The sequence below is a fragment of the Triticum aestivum genome, chromosome 5A (genome assembly GCF_018294505.1).
Source record: "Triticum aestivum cultivar Chinese Spring chromosome 5A, IWGSC CS RefSeq v2.1, whole genome shotgun sequence".
In the NCBI taxonomy this organism is placed as follows: domain Eukaryota; kingdom Viridiplantae; phylum Streptophyta; class Magnoliopsida; order Poales; family Poaceae; genus Triticum; species Triticum aestivum.
Genome location: NC_057806.1, coordinates 54,481,655 through 54,496,911, shown reverse-complemented (window position 1 = coordinate 54,496,911; position 15,257 = coordinate 54,481,655). Strand labels below are relative to the sequence as shown.

At 43.1% G+C, this 15,257-nt stretch overlaps 1 long non-coding RNA gene across 3 annotated transcripts; it reads left to right on the top strand.

The window, feature by feature from the left end:
* The first annotated feature begins 10,895 nt into the window (after positions 1-10,895).
* LOC123102295 (uncharacterized) lies at positions 10,896-15,049 on the top strand. 3 transcript variants are annotated; one of them, XR_006448888.1, is made up of 6 exons: positions 10,896-11,694; positions 11,917-12,218; positions 12,846-12,909; positions 13,399-13,549; positions 13,641-14,229; positions 14,747-15,049. It is a non-coding gene; the product is annotated as an uncharacterized lncRNA (long non-coding RNA). The 3 variants fall into 3 exon arrangements; XR_006448889.1 differs by having other exon boundaries at positions 10,897-11,444; XR_006448887.1 differs by having other exon boundaries at positions 10,898-11,466.
* Positions 15,050-15,257: the final 208 nt, after the last annotated feature.

Genomic DNA, 15,257 nt, shown 5'->3' with positions numbered 1-15,257 from the left:
CTGAGCAGTCAGTGCTACCCGTCGATGCAGATTTCTTGCTGGTTACAGATAGCTCCTCAGAGGAGGATTCAGAGAGAGATGACCAGTCGTGCCCCCCCGAGGTGCATGCTCTAACTTGGCTGGGTTATATTGCTCATATCATGCATATGGTGTCTTGCATTGCCATGCCATCTGCTTAGATTAGACATGCTTTGTGTGAATGCCTCCTGTTTGCTTTCTATATCAGATATGTGAATTATGAAATGCCATGTTTTTCAGCCAGTTATCATATATGTGAATTATGCACCGCCATGGAGCTAGGCATCATATATGTGAATTATCTCATGCCATCTTTTTTCATTACATATTCCATTTGTCGACAATCTGTGTATATTGAACTACTCTTCATGTGTATCAGCCATTTGAGCCGGTTATGGAAAAATCTGGAGTGAAAACAAGGTCTTCAGAGCAGGCAATGGTACCTGTTGAAGCATATATCTCGATGGTTACAGGGAGCTCCTTAGAGGAGGATTCAGAGACAGATGACCAGTCTTATATCCCACCTGAGGTGTATGCTCTAAGTTGCAATGTTTATATTTCTCATATGATGCATATGGTGTCTTGCATTGCTTAGTTTAGACATCATATGCACAATATTGAATTCTACCTGCTTAGTTTAGAGATCATACATGCGAGTGTCAGCTGCTTAGTATATGAATCAATTATGTCAATTATATCATGCCATCATGTATACTTAGAAAACATGTATGTGAATTATTTCATCCCAACCTATTTTAGAAAGACATCATATAGTTTTGTCATCTCATCCTATTTAGGTACTCATCATATGTTGAATTATGCCATTATATCCTGTTAAGTTATCCATCATATATCTGAAACTGTGTCATGCTATCCTGTTTAGTTAGGCATCATATATGTGAAATTGTGTCGTGCTGTCCTGTTTGGTTAGACAACATATATGTGAATTACCACATCTGTCTATCATACAATGTCTGTACGTTCAATTTCTTTTATTGTTTATCAGCCATTTGAATTGGAGGGGGTGATGGCAGTATCTAAGGGAGCAAAAACCCGTTCTTCACAAAAGACAGTGCTACCCGTCGATGCAGATAGAACCATGGTTGTACTGGCCCACAAACTAGCCCCACCACACATAATCGAGACTCTTCCAGATTGCACACTTACACCATTGGGCAGAGAACCAGTTACAACCCATCTAACCGCAACCCCAGCGGATAGTAACCCACTTATAGTTGATAAAGCACCATGTCCACCACATAGTACCCCCACACGAGTAGTGTGTAAAGCTACTGTAGTGCCCAAAGCACGAAGACCACCACAGCTAACCCAAACTCCACGTTTAAAGCAGAAGAGTAACTGTTCTTAGGTTAGATTCTGTAGCTATGGTCCATACTCCTTTGCTGTTGCATCACTATATTTACTCATACCAACTACTTTCGAATTTGAAGGATCCAATTGAAACTCCAATGGCGCAACAGGTATGTTTTAAACCTATTTCTTTAACTGGATTGCTGTTCTAACTTCTTGCTCTATGTTGATTTCAGTTTAAGTTGTATAAACAGTTATCTTCTCATGTGATGCACATTACAAGTGCTGCCAATGCTGTGTAGTTTCTCACACTTATATTCTGTCTATGCTGCTGTGTCTTAAAAATATATGAGTTGAACTGTGTCTCTATCTTGATTAGGAAACATAAACTAGAATGATATGGACAATACAGTGACCATAGTACATAGATATATGTTTGTTTCATGCTGTTATCCTGTCCATCTTACTACTAAACCATTTTACCAAAATGAGTTTCGTATACTACAAGCTAAACCTGTGATGTGTCTGCTTGTTTCTCTTATAGTATGCAAACAGAATATTGGAGAAGAGCACCCCACCATGCAATGGTAGAGAAAGTAATGCAGATAAGGTTCAAGATAGTGAGACAACCCTGATGGTCTCCAAGAAAGGTGATAAAAACGATCTTGTAGACAGTGAGAAAACCCCACAGTCCTGCGTTGATGTAGTGTTCGAGTTACTGGCCAGTACCGCTGGCACAAGCTCTTCGAACTCGCTGCCTGAATCACTTCGGCTTCTTCAGTCTCAGCTACAAGCTGAAAGGCATCAGTCAGCTGTGCTGCAGCAAGAAGCCGAAGGACTAAGGAAGTCCCTGCAGAATTCAGATGCGTACTTTCTTGTGCAACAGCAAGCGCTGGAGGATTTAAGCGCCAAACAAGAGAAAGTTAATAAGCTTGCTAAGCATCTTGCCAGCATTATGGGTACCCAGGATATTGTTTCTTGAACTCTTCTGAAGTGGTTTCAGTTTTGGACTTGTTTTGCTGTGGCGTTTATATGCTGCTTTGTTCCCTATATTTGCACTGGTGGCGAACTTTGATGCCCAGTGGATGTAATATGTGTGATAGCCGTGATAGCCTAGCACAAGTTGCTTGCTTATTTATTTCCTTGTTGTCTTGTTTATTTGTTTGCTTGTAGTCAGTGCAGTTCTTTTTCCGCGGTTTTCTAGTGGCTGCAATAACCTATTTTTAAAACTAGGCCACAATAACCATGGGCTAATATTTACTGTAGTGACACTGGGCCTCCTACGGGCCGTAGAAATAGTGGGCCTTCTACGGGCCGTAGAAACAGTAGGCCTTCTACGGGCCATAGAAACAATGGGCCTTCTACGGGCCGTAGAAACAATGGGCCTTCTACGGGTCGTATCATCAATGGGTCTTATACGGGCCGTATGATCGATTGGCCAAATATGGGCCAATAACTGGCCGCATTATGGCCGTAAACAGGCTAGAGTTGGAATCGTCCATTCATGGGCCGACCATAATGGGCCATCATTAATATGTCGTATTTGATGACGCTATGAAAACGGCCCAACGTATTAACGGACCACAAACGGGCTGACTGTAACCATGGGCTGAATTTGGCCCACAAGTAGAAAATGACAGTAACGGGCCATAAGTAAACGAATGCTGGAAATGAGCCCAAGAATAAATGGGCTCTGAGAAGGCCGAAAGATAACACGGGTTGGAAATGGTCCAACGGAATAACGAGTCGTTAATGGGTATAAAGCGATACACTGTTCATTACGGGCCAGTTTCACCACGAGCCGTTAATGGGTGTAAAGTGATACACTGTTCATTACGGGCCAGTTTCACCACGGGCCGTTAATAGGACAAGAGTTACATAGGGACTCATATGGGCCGAAAGACGTCATCGGCCAGAAGTGAAAACGGGATGGAATCATATTGGATGGCCCAGATGACGCTGCTGGGCCTAATTCGGATAGGGCGTAACGGTCCTTGGGTTAGCGGGCTGTAAATGGGCTATATACGAACATGTCGTTAACATGCTTTCCATGGGCTGGCCTTTTCACAGGAATGGGCCTCTGTTGGGCCGTGCCACGTGTTGACGTATCATAGGCGCTTTCTGTCCAATGAGTGTATGACATCTGTCCCAACAATGAGCCGACACGTGTTTCCTCCAGCCAATGATGATTTTACACGTGGAAAATCCCCATTGGTCGGGGCTGTTAACGGGTTATCGAATCCAAAATCCGACTCGATAGCTTAACGGCGTTCCGTTACGGTGGATGCCACGTGTCGGTCACCCTTGATGAAAGCACTTCTGTGACGCACGATTTATCGTCATGGAAGTGCACACTTCCGTGATGATAATTTTGGTAATGTCATGGAACACTTCTACGACAGCACAGGTATGACTATCTTGATTCTATCATAAAATTGTCATGGATGTACATGCATGACAAAAAACGTGACCTACTGTGACAAACACGTATCATCACGGAAGTGTATTTTTTTTGTAGTGTATGACCATGGCTCGCGCTCATATATTGCGTGAAAGTTTATAGGTTTGAGATTGCTAAAGTATGAAACAATTCCTTGGCTTGTCATTGGGGTTGTGCATGATGAGAGCATTCTTGTGTGACGAAAATGGAGCATGACTAAACTATATGATTTTGTAGGGATGAACTTGCTTTGGCCAAGTTATTTTGAGAAGACATAATTGCTTAGTTAGTATGCTTGAAGTATTATTACTTTTATGTCAATAAGAACTTTTATCTTGAATCTTTCGGATCTGAATAATCATGCCACAATTAAGAAGAATTACATTGAAATTATGCCTAGTAGCACTCCGCATCAAAAATTCTGTTTTTATCATTTACCTACTCGAGGACGAGTAGGAATTAAGCTTGAGGATGCTTGATACGTCTCCAACGTATCTATAATTTTTGATTGCTCCATGCTATATTATCTACTATTTTGGACATATTGGGCTTTATTTTCCACTTTTATATTATTTTTGGGACTAACCTATTAACCGGAGGCCCAACCGAGAATTGCTATTTTTTTGCCTATTTTAGGGTTTCAAAGAAAAGGAATATCAAACGGAGTCCAAACAGAATGAAACCTTCGGGAACGTGATTTTCTCATCGAACATGATCCAGGACACTTGGACCCTACATCAAGAAACAAAGGAGGGAGACACGAGGTAGGGGGGCGCGCCTACCCACCCAAGCGCGCCCTCCACCCTTGTGGGCCCCCTGTTGCTCCACCGACGTACTCCTTCCTCCTATATATACCTACGTACCCCCAAACGATCGGATACGGAGCCAAAACCCTAATTCCACCATCATAACTTCCTGTATCCACGAGATCCCATCTTGGGGCCTGTTTCGGAGCTCCGCCGGAGGGGGTATCCATCATGAAGGGCTTCTACATCAACACCATAGCCTCTCCGATGAAGTGTGAGTAGTTTACCTCAGACCTTCGGGTCCATAGTTATTAGCTAGATGGCTTCTTGTCTCTTTTTGGATCTCAATACAATGATCTCCCCCTCTCTTGTGGAGATCTATTTGATGTAATCTTCTTTTTGCGGTGTCTTTGTTGAGACCAATGAATTGTGCGTTTATGATCAAGTCTATCTATGAACAATATTTGAATCTTCTCTGAATTCTTTTATGTATGATTGGTTATCTTAGCAAGTCTCTTCGAATTATCAGTTTGGTTTGGCTTACTAGATTGATCTTTCTTGCAATGGGAGAAGTGCTTAGCTTTGGGTTCAATCTTGCGGCGTCCTTTCCCAGTGACAGTAGGGGCAGCAAGGCACGTATTGTATTGTTGCCATCGAGGATAACAAGATGGTTTTTTTAATCATATTGCATGAATTTATCCCTCTACATCATGTCATCTTGCTTAAGGCGTTACTCTGTTTTCATGAACTTAATACTCTAGATGCATGCTGGATAGCGGTCGATGAGTGAAGTAATAGTAGTAGATGCAGGCAGGAGTCGGTCTACTTGTCTCGGGCGTGATGCCTATATACATGATCATACCTAGATATTCTCATAACTATGCTCAATTCTGTCAATTGCTCAACAGTAATTCGTTCACCCACCGTAGAATACTTATGCTCTTGAGAGAAGCCACTAGTGAAACCTATTGCCCCCGGGTCTATCTTCATCATATTAATCTTCCAATACTTAGTTATTTCCTTTGCATTTACTTTTCCTTTATTTTACTTTGCATCTTTATCACAAAAATACCAAAAATATTATCTTATCATATCTATCAGATCTCACTCTCGTAAGTGACCGTGAAGGGATTGACAACCCCTTATCTCATTGGTTGTGAGGAGTTATTTGCTTTGTGCAGGCACTAGGGGACGCACGCGCAACCTCCTACTGGATTGATACCTTGGTTCTCAAAAACCGAGGGAAATACTTACGCTACTTTGCTGCATCATCCTTTCCTCTTCGGGGAAATCCAACGCAGTGCTCAAGAGGTAGCACTGTTAATCACACGTCACTGCAAATATCTGTCACTGTTTAAATAACCGTATTTCATATTTGCGCAAACAGGGATGTCTGTCTCCATATCATTTCGGGATGTCTGTCTCCGTATCGTTTCTATCCACGCAATCAAAAGCACACACCTCAATCAAAAGCTATCCCTCGTTGTCGTCGTCTAACCAGCCGTCTTCCAGGTATTCCTACATTGGTAGTTACTAGGTAGAATGACTAACGCAATATAAAAGAAGTTGATTCGTACATTTTACTTCTTGATTGCAGTGTAGGGACGAGTGAAAACAACTGCATCCTAGTCTGGAATGCACTTTCTACCAGTTCATCCATGGACCGAGGACTAGCCGGCACGGCTGCACGGCGGTTTTTTGGATAGGTGCGCGGACAAGAGGCATTGTGGTCTGCTTATTTCTGCAAATAGCGGTGCTTAAATTTAGTGGAATGCACAAGAATTTCAGTTGGTCAGTACACTACATGGTTCAGTTCAGCATTCCAGCTGAGAACACAATTATAATTGGTTATTCTGGAGTGAGAGAACCTTACCTTGGATGGTGGCAACAAGAAAAAACTAGAGTGAACTCCAGGAAATTTAAGCCTACCGGGAGGCCCTTTGCTCAGAGAAGCCTTGCTTGTTTTTTCCTGATTTGTAAACCTTCTCACAGCTTTGTCTTTTGCTGTGAACTAGTATATGTTTGTTATGTTCTATGAATCATTGAGATGTATAAAATTGCTTAACTTATGCTTTTCAAGTTTTTTATGAAGCCGAGTTTAATGTGAGTGTTCCACATGAACGCTGAACTAGCGTGTGAACGTTTGGAATTTACATTGTGGCCTCAGTTAACTGCATGAACCATTGTAACAAGATACATAGTTGCTTGTATGTCAGACAACAGATTGTTGATTGTTAGCTGGTCGATAGCCTAGTGTTTAAGCGAGCTAAGCCAATGTGCCGTGTTTTGCACAACTGCTTACAAGTGGGGTAGCACCAACAATGTTTACAAGTACTTATGTATACGTCGGCGCACAGTTCCCAAATGAGTACTCTATTTTATCAAAACACACACTGCTCGTATGATAAAACTAGTGAGGACGCATCTATTTCGGCAACAATTACGATGATTCACGGGCACACAAAAGTAGCAGCAGTTCCCATAGACGGATTCAAACAGAGTACTAGCCCCAGAGGGCTCGATAACAGGCAAGGTTTGGATAATTAGACAGAATGCAAACTACTATTAAACACTAGCTGGGGCAAGTATTTCATGCCTCAATCTAATTTGGGATGGACACAAGACGGACCTTGCCATGAACATCAACGAGGATGTCCGGCAGCAGCTCAATCATGTGAACCTTCATGAAGACAACCTTGTGGCCTTGCCACTCATAAACTTGTTTGTGGAGGCATGCCACATCATCTTCCTGCGTAAGCTTGACAAGAATAGTATGCCTCACAAAAGGAGTAGCTTTGAACTTCTTGTGCTTCAGTACACCCTGGACAACACGCTTGACAACAGTGAGGCTGAAATACGACTCTTCATTGGTATAAGCGCAAATGGCTACCAGGATCCAATAGCCTAAAAACACTGTTTTCCCAATGCGTATATTCAGGTCATCCGCCTCATAGCGAGTGACATGTACAAACACACAACCCTTGTCTGCATGAGGGCTCTAATTGAAACAGAAACAAATTCTGAATTACTTTCCAGTATAAGAAACACAAGTTATTTAATCCACTATGTATAGCATGGCATCGAAGCTAATAAAATTTTGCATTATTCATCACCACATACTTAGATGAAAAACCATAGTAGAGATCAGCAAAGAAGAAAATCACCTTGGGCAGCTCAGCAGGGGGGGGACATCCTCGAAGGGGGAAAACTCCTCCTGCAGTGCCACGGGGGCTGTAACCTCAAATGAGGCATTAACCATCTCAGTAGTGGCCGTGAGTGTATCTGGGGTCGGCTCGGTGGCTGCCTCCATCTTCTTGGAGCTCTCTATCTCGTGGGGATCAGCCTCCCGCGTCTGCTCCAATATCGGCAGATCTTTGCCTGGTTCTCCTTGGTCCATCATGAAATTGACGAATACTAGGAGATCACTGAAAGGAAAACACAATCGCAATGACAATGAAACAAAAAAGAGAGTGATGATCGGTTACCGCTTTGCAAAAGTTTTTTCTCTCTGAACGAAAATATACCAACATCATAGATCCGCTTACCTTCCCTTCATTGGGAGAGAAGAACAATGGCAGATGCGAGTGTTGCCTTTCTTGAAGACGGTGAGGGAGAAGGGGATTCAGTGAAGAGTGAAATGATGTTTCTTTGTCTGTCAAACTTAGACTGCGGGGAGGTGGGGTTTTGTGATACGACGGCTCGTTATTGCTGCGCTACGACCGGGGTGACTCTCCGCCTATATACTGCCTTCTAATTTGATGGATGGCATTTGGACCCGCGCGCTGCATGGCCCGCATGTCGGTGAACAAAAGTATAACGACATTCAGTAGAGGGAGACGTTTCGATGACCTAGGAGGAGCCAGAAGCGGTATTGTATCCACTGTACCAGTAGTAATTGTTTTTCTGGGTAGCTGTAGAGTGTCTCCACTGTACTAGTAGTAATTGTTTCTCTGGGCCCAAGACAAAACAGCCCATCCACCCTAGTAAATAGTAAAATCAATTCAAAAGTCCATATATTTACTGAATGAGAGGCGCTACCCACACCCAGCACACTGCCCCCCAAAAAACCTGGGTGTTCTTCTTCCTGCTCACTCCCACCCACCTCACGTCAGCTCGCTCCACTCGTACCCCGAAATTCCTCACCTCACTCCTACAGAAAACCCCAGCTCCCCTTCTTCCTCACTACTACAGAAAAAAAACCAGCTCCCCTTCTTCTTCACTCGCACTACAACTAGGCTCGTCATTCGTTACTCTGCTCAAATCCGTGCGCGCGACGCGACGACCTCGAGGAAAATGGAGTCGGCTGACCCCAGCGCCAAGAAGATGAGGCTCCCGCCAGCGGCGACGCCTGTTGTAGATCCTGCACCCGGCAGTGCGGGGAGAAGTAGCGACCCCGCCCCCACCGGATCCCAGGAACCCGTAGAATCTCGGGTGGACCGCATCAGCGATCTCCCGGGCGCAGTCCTTGGGGAGATCATCTCGCTTCTCCCCATCAAGGATTGTTGCCGCACCCTAGTCCTCTCAATTCGGTGGCGCCCTCTATGGCGCGCCGTGCCCCTTAATCTTGACTGTTGTCAGCTATCTCTCTTCAAAGATTTTGAAATCCCCAGAGCCATCATCTCCTCCCACTAGGGCTCCGTTCAAAGCCTCTGCATCCCGTCATGCTACCTGGGCAAGCATACCATGCCCTGCATGGTGGACGCCTGGCTGAAATCCCCCGAATTCATAGAACTACAGCTGCTTGAGTTCTACTATTCCCCTGGAAATTACCTACCAGATACCGAACGCATCTACCTGTGCCCTCAGCACCGATGTCCATCTCACGGTTTTCCTCCTCTCTCCACACCGCCACCTTTGCGCTGTGCGACCTACCAGACAATCTGGTACTAAACCTTCGACTCCGATTTCTCAAGAAACATTCACTTGTGCGGCTTCGTATATCGGAGGCCTCATTGCACAGCATCATCCACTCCAGTTGCCCTGCCCTGGAGTGCTTGGTGCTTGTTTTCACAGTTAGAATCGGTTGTCTCCAAATAAAGTCACCTAACCTTGTAAGAATTGGAATTTGTTTTGACGGAAGGCAGCTCATCATCCAAGATGCCCCTTCACTTCAAAGGTTGATCCTTGATTCTAGTTATTCACCATTGCAAATAACCGTCCTCTCCGCGCCTAAACTGGAGACCTTGGGTGTAATATATGATCTTTGTGCTCATTTCACTATGGTGTTTGGCTCCACAGTTCTTCAGGTAATTTACATTATCATCTACACTTATAACCATAAGCTGCATTTTAAATTTCTGCACATAAGTTATATGTCATCTTGGAGTACACATTTTGTACTAATATTATGTTCTATGCTCAATGAAGAGTTTCTCCATGGATGGCCTATCAATGGTGCTAGATTCTATCAAGATCTTATATATCCAAATGAATAGTTTTGATCTGAACAAGATTATTGGCTTACCACAATGCTTTCCATGTCTGGAGAAGTTGTATACAAAGGTGATAATTTCACGCACATTGGAAGCCCACATATAGTGTACTAGAATAACCGTTTAACTGGTGCTCTTTCGACACTCTTTTTTTAGACCTTAACTGTTTTCAATCTTCATATCTATTTAGGCAACAGGACGGGGTAGGAAAGTTATAACCAATCGGTGGATTCATAAGCATCGGGATTTTCTCACTTCTCATGAGATTCGATTGAAGACAATAATGCTAGAACGATATGTAGCCAACCGTGCAAACACTAGATTTGTCACATTCTTCCTGCTGAATGTGAGGTTACTATTATCCATTAGACTTAAGTTTATCAGCAGCATGGTTTTGACGGATGGATATGTGGAAGAGCAAAAAAGGAGTTTCAAGTGGGCAAAAGAGCTTCTGAACGTGTCGGGCTTCTATTTACAACATATTGTGGTCATAATCCAGTAAATTTTATGACCCAGGATGTTCATTCTATAGACCTGACCGATCCATTTGACTGTGACTGCCGAAAACAGTGCTGGAGTTAGATGTTGTTCACTACACCACAACACTTGTTTAGGGGCAATTAACTGCCGGGAGAAATACCAGTTTGAGGGCAAATAAACTGCCGAGACATTAGTGTCTGCCGGTACAAGTATGTTAGGGCAGGCAAACTGCCGGGAGAACTTGAGCGACAACGGCGCTCAAACTGCTGGCATAATTTAGGGCACATAGTCTGCCGGGACACCCAGAACCCGGCCCATATACTGCCGGGGACCGTCTTGGGCACGAGGCGGGCCTGAAGCCCACGCTAGCGAGAAAAAAGCGGGCGAGAATGACTAACATTTTGGCCCGACAAAGAAGTTAACGCGCGCGCCGGCCCTTCACGGCTTCACCACACCAGACCACTCCTTTCCCTAAAAAAACACTAGACCACTCCTTCCCCCAAATCCACGAACCCTAACCCATTGCAGCCGCCGCCCCAAGCATCAGATCCCATAGCCGCTGCCTCCGCCGCCCCCAACCGCCACCGCCGTCCCCAACCACCGCGGCCACCGCCGCCGCCGTCCCCAACCACCGCCGCCGCCATAGTCCCCATCACACTACGGCGACCTCTACCCGGAGCACGCCGTCGCCCCACACCATCGCAACTCCTCCGTCGCCCCAACCACACCCCACTGTCGTGCCCTCCACCAGGACCCCCACGAGCACCCAACAAAGTCAGAGCTCGAGCCATCGCCCCCAAGCACTTCGCCGGCGACCATCGCTTCAGAGCCGTGCCGTCAACCCCAAGCACTCAGCCAGCGACCATCCTCCTCCGCCGTCGTCCCTCACCACCATCCTCCTCTGCAGACCTCCTCCCCTGAGCAGGCCCTCCGCACAAGCTCAACCGAGCACCAAGGAGGTCCTCAAGTGGCACCGCCTCCTTATTGAGCTCCTCTGCAGCTGCACCTTCTCCATCGGTGACACCTCCACTAGAGATTGGTGTACTGTTCAAGCAAGTTTTTGTTGCTAATTTTTGCTTGTATCAATCTGTTGGGAGTCCTCTTGTACTTAAAATAGATGCAATTTATCTTGCTAATTTTTTGCTTGTACTGATCTGTTGGGAGTGTTTATGTACTTTATAGTTACTCAAATAAGCATTTTGCATTATTAGTGAAGAAACAACACCATGAGACAACCCACGGACCAAGGAGCGCCCTTATATCATCGGTATCTACTGGAACATTAGTAACCATAGTAGTTAAAATATATGTGGTCGTGTCAACTGCAGTCTGTTGTAGATTTGATGTTTGCTCATTGTTCATATTAATGTCACATCAAACTATGTAAAAGCATTAGCATGTTGCTTGCATTATTTAGTTTATCATGGTTGCACCCTTGATTTTGTCCTTCGATTTATATCTTATTAATGTATTTGGTCCACGATCGCAGCCGCATGATGGCCTATGCCCGCACACGTCCGCAGCCCACAGCCCACAATTGGGTCGTACGCTTAGTATGGCCTCTCCACGCCTGGCTATCCATTACCTGTGCGCAGCCACGCAGTGGGTTCCAATCCCCACTCCTCGCCGCCAAATGGGAGCGGCCGATCGAGGCGACGCCATGCGCAGGAGTGGCCATGTCAATCGATGCGACTACGCCGGCTTCGTGAATCGATCTCGGCAAGAACATGATCTACTTTGTCCAATCGTTCGTCTACACTTCAGATTGCAGCCAATTCTAGTTCTGTCTGGGTAACGCCCTTGCCTCTTGTCTAATTCTTTTCAATAATTATTCTCAATCCTTGTAATTATTTGTATGAATTTGCAGTCAATAGATTCCAAAAAAGGCAAAGGATATATTCACTGCCTGGCATATATACATCTGTCCTTTCGTTTTCCTTTGCATAGTAAATGTTCTGGGCATCCCACATTTGGCTGCTACGACTCCATTTAAATCAATGGGTTTTGGCCGAACATAGGCATTGGAATTTGTAGTTGTCAAAATTTTCATGTCCCACGTGGAAGTTTGCTAGTCAAATTTACATATACCATGGGCATGTCCTTATTCAAAAGTAAAGCATTATCACGAGATCTCCGAAAGAATTGAATTGGGAAGAGGAGATCCATTTTGATAAGGGCAAAAGGAAATTGATAAAACATGAAAATCCTAATTTGAAATATTCGGTAAGAAGAAAGTACTTGGCTAATGAACATTGCCAGCTAAGAGAAAATAATCTTTAAATATTTGAGAGTTTGGGACTAAAAATATTGGTTTCAAGAATTAAGAGCCCGGCTTGAATTTAGCTACTTAAATATTTTCATTTCACCATTCTTCTTTGTTCCACTGAAAAATTTAATTTTATTCTTTTTATATTGTAGGATATTCAATCTTAGTATCTGATGACGTATTTTGGAGTTTCGAAATGGAAGACATCATTTTCAAGTAATTTTATTCGTTATTTCCTTGTTATTCTAAGCATTTGATGGCTATGTTTTGTATTTAATTAGTCTTCTATTATGTCAGGTATAAGTTGTAAAACACACTTTTATTTACTATTGTCGTTACTTGAAATTTTACACCATGTTAAAGTGGTGCATCAGGGTAACATTTGCTCCAGCTCCGCCCCTGCTCACCTCTACTTCCTTGCCCGAGTAGTGCCATGTAGGTCCTTTGCTTCATCGCCAGAGCAGCACCACATCCTCTGCTTCTTAATCAACCGTGATTTTTATTTGCTATTCCCATGATATTCCTACTACTATTTTAGTGTTTGCATTTCATGAAATGAGATGTTTCAATTCACTATTTCTACTGTGCTAGATTTTATTCCTGGTCTGTATTGTATATCCCTTTACGTGTACTAGATAAGAACGGTATGCATTTTGCTACTAGATATTCACCATTAATAGACGTACACTTTCTTTCGTATGTTAGGCAATTATAGTGAAACTGGTCAAGAATGGACAAGAGTTGGATGGATAAAGCTAGAAACACACAAGCATATATTGACGGGGATATCGGCATGAAGATGGACATGAAGGTGGATGTGGACATGAAGGGGAATATGGTGGTGGATATGAAGCATGTGAGCTTTTGTTCTTTAGATTGAATTTACCAATGACTATCATGGCTAGTTGCTTAAAAAGCTTTCTTTCTATCCTATCCTATATATGCAGTTGGAAGTGGACAAGCCCATGGCGAAAGCAGGAATGCAACCACAAGCAAGCTGAGGAGGTAATATCCATGTTTCCAAGAATTTTTCATGCCCTCAACTCTGTAAATATTTCCTATAGTACAGTACTGAAGTTTACAAAATGTTGTTCCTGGTTGCGTACCTTTTACAAAATATTTCATATAGGAAATAGTACAGTACTGATGTTTTTCAGTACTATATAAATGTATTTCAGTATTGTACTATAGGAAATATTTCAGTACTTACGAGTTTAAATGACAACCAGATTCTAAACTCCACTAGTGTTACAGTACTGAAGCAACCTGTACTCTGGAAAGTACCGAAGTTTACAAAATGAAAATTTTCATGCCCTCAACTCTGTATAGTACTGATTTTTTGGCAGATTCTAATTTGTTAATATCTAGCTATACTGGCAGCTCCTTGCTCTTCCTACTCTGGCAATTTTTGCCTGGTTGCGTTGTTTTTCGTGTGACAAAACAGATTCTTTATGATGGGTATTGCTGCTGCATTTCCTGAAGTATTTGGATTGACGTGTCCCCGCCCCTGCCTATTTGTACTTCTCAGTGTACTATGTACGTACAGTATACATTCATGCCTATTTGTATGGAGTTTTGCCTATTTGTTCAATATATAGTACTGCATAGAGTTTTGCCTATTTGTACAGAGTCCAACAATCTGTTGTATATAGTACTGTATAGAGTTTTAGTCATAGCTTTCACTATTAAGTTCTAATTTGTTTTGAACTGAGCAGGTTTTGCACTAGCGGTGCCAAAACTGCTAAATATATGAATTTGTGCAAATTTGTTTAACATTTCTAAACATACATGCTAGTTTCACCAAAAAGTTGGGACTACCCAGCTTGTACGTCGCTTCACCACTCATTGTACAAGTTCTTGTTTTGCTTATTTGCGCATGGAAGATTTCTGTATGTGCACTTCAAACAATTCCTACTTGATCATTGCTTGATGTGATGATGAAGTGCTATACATTTACAAGAATTCTATTTTTGTCGAGTACTTAAACTGCCGCATTTTGTTACTTAAAAAATCTGAAACGAGAGCTACATTTTGAATTTCCTATCTGTTGCAGGTTTACTATAGATGTTGACGGAGATTAGGAAGATCTTGAAGCCACTGATGATTTGGAAAACCTATGATTAAGTTGCTGAGTGATTATGTAATATGCTTTGTTTGTTGAACCTGGACACTTGCTCTGCTCATTTTGCTGGTTAAGCCACTATATGCTCATTTTGGTTGTGGCACCCCTAGAAACATATGTACTTTCTCCTTTTGTGGCAATACTTCAGTTTGGTTGTGGCACATTTAACATATATGTACTGTACCTTTTGTGGCAGAACCTCCTTATGTATATATGGATATTATGTTTATCTGATGATGTTTAAGGTTTTCTGGACGAGGCCTATATGTTACTCTGATTGAAGTGTATGGATGAGATGTATGTGCTAATGTGATTAATGTGTATGTATAAATTATGTAATATTTCATGATTGTTTGAAGATAATGAATGGATATTATATTTGGGATGCCTAGATTAATTTGGTAGTGAAATGTACCTGCCGGGAGAAGTAATCCCCGGCAGC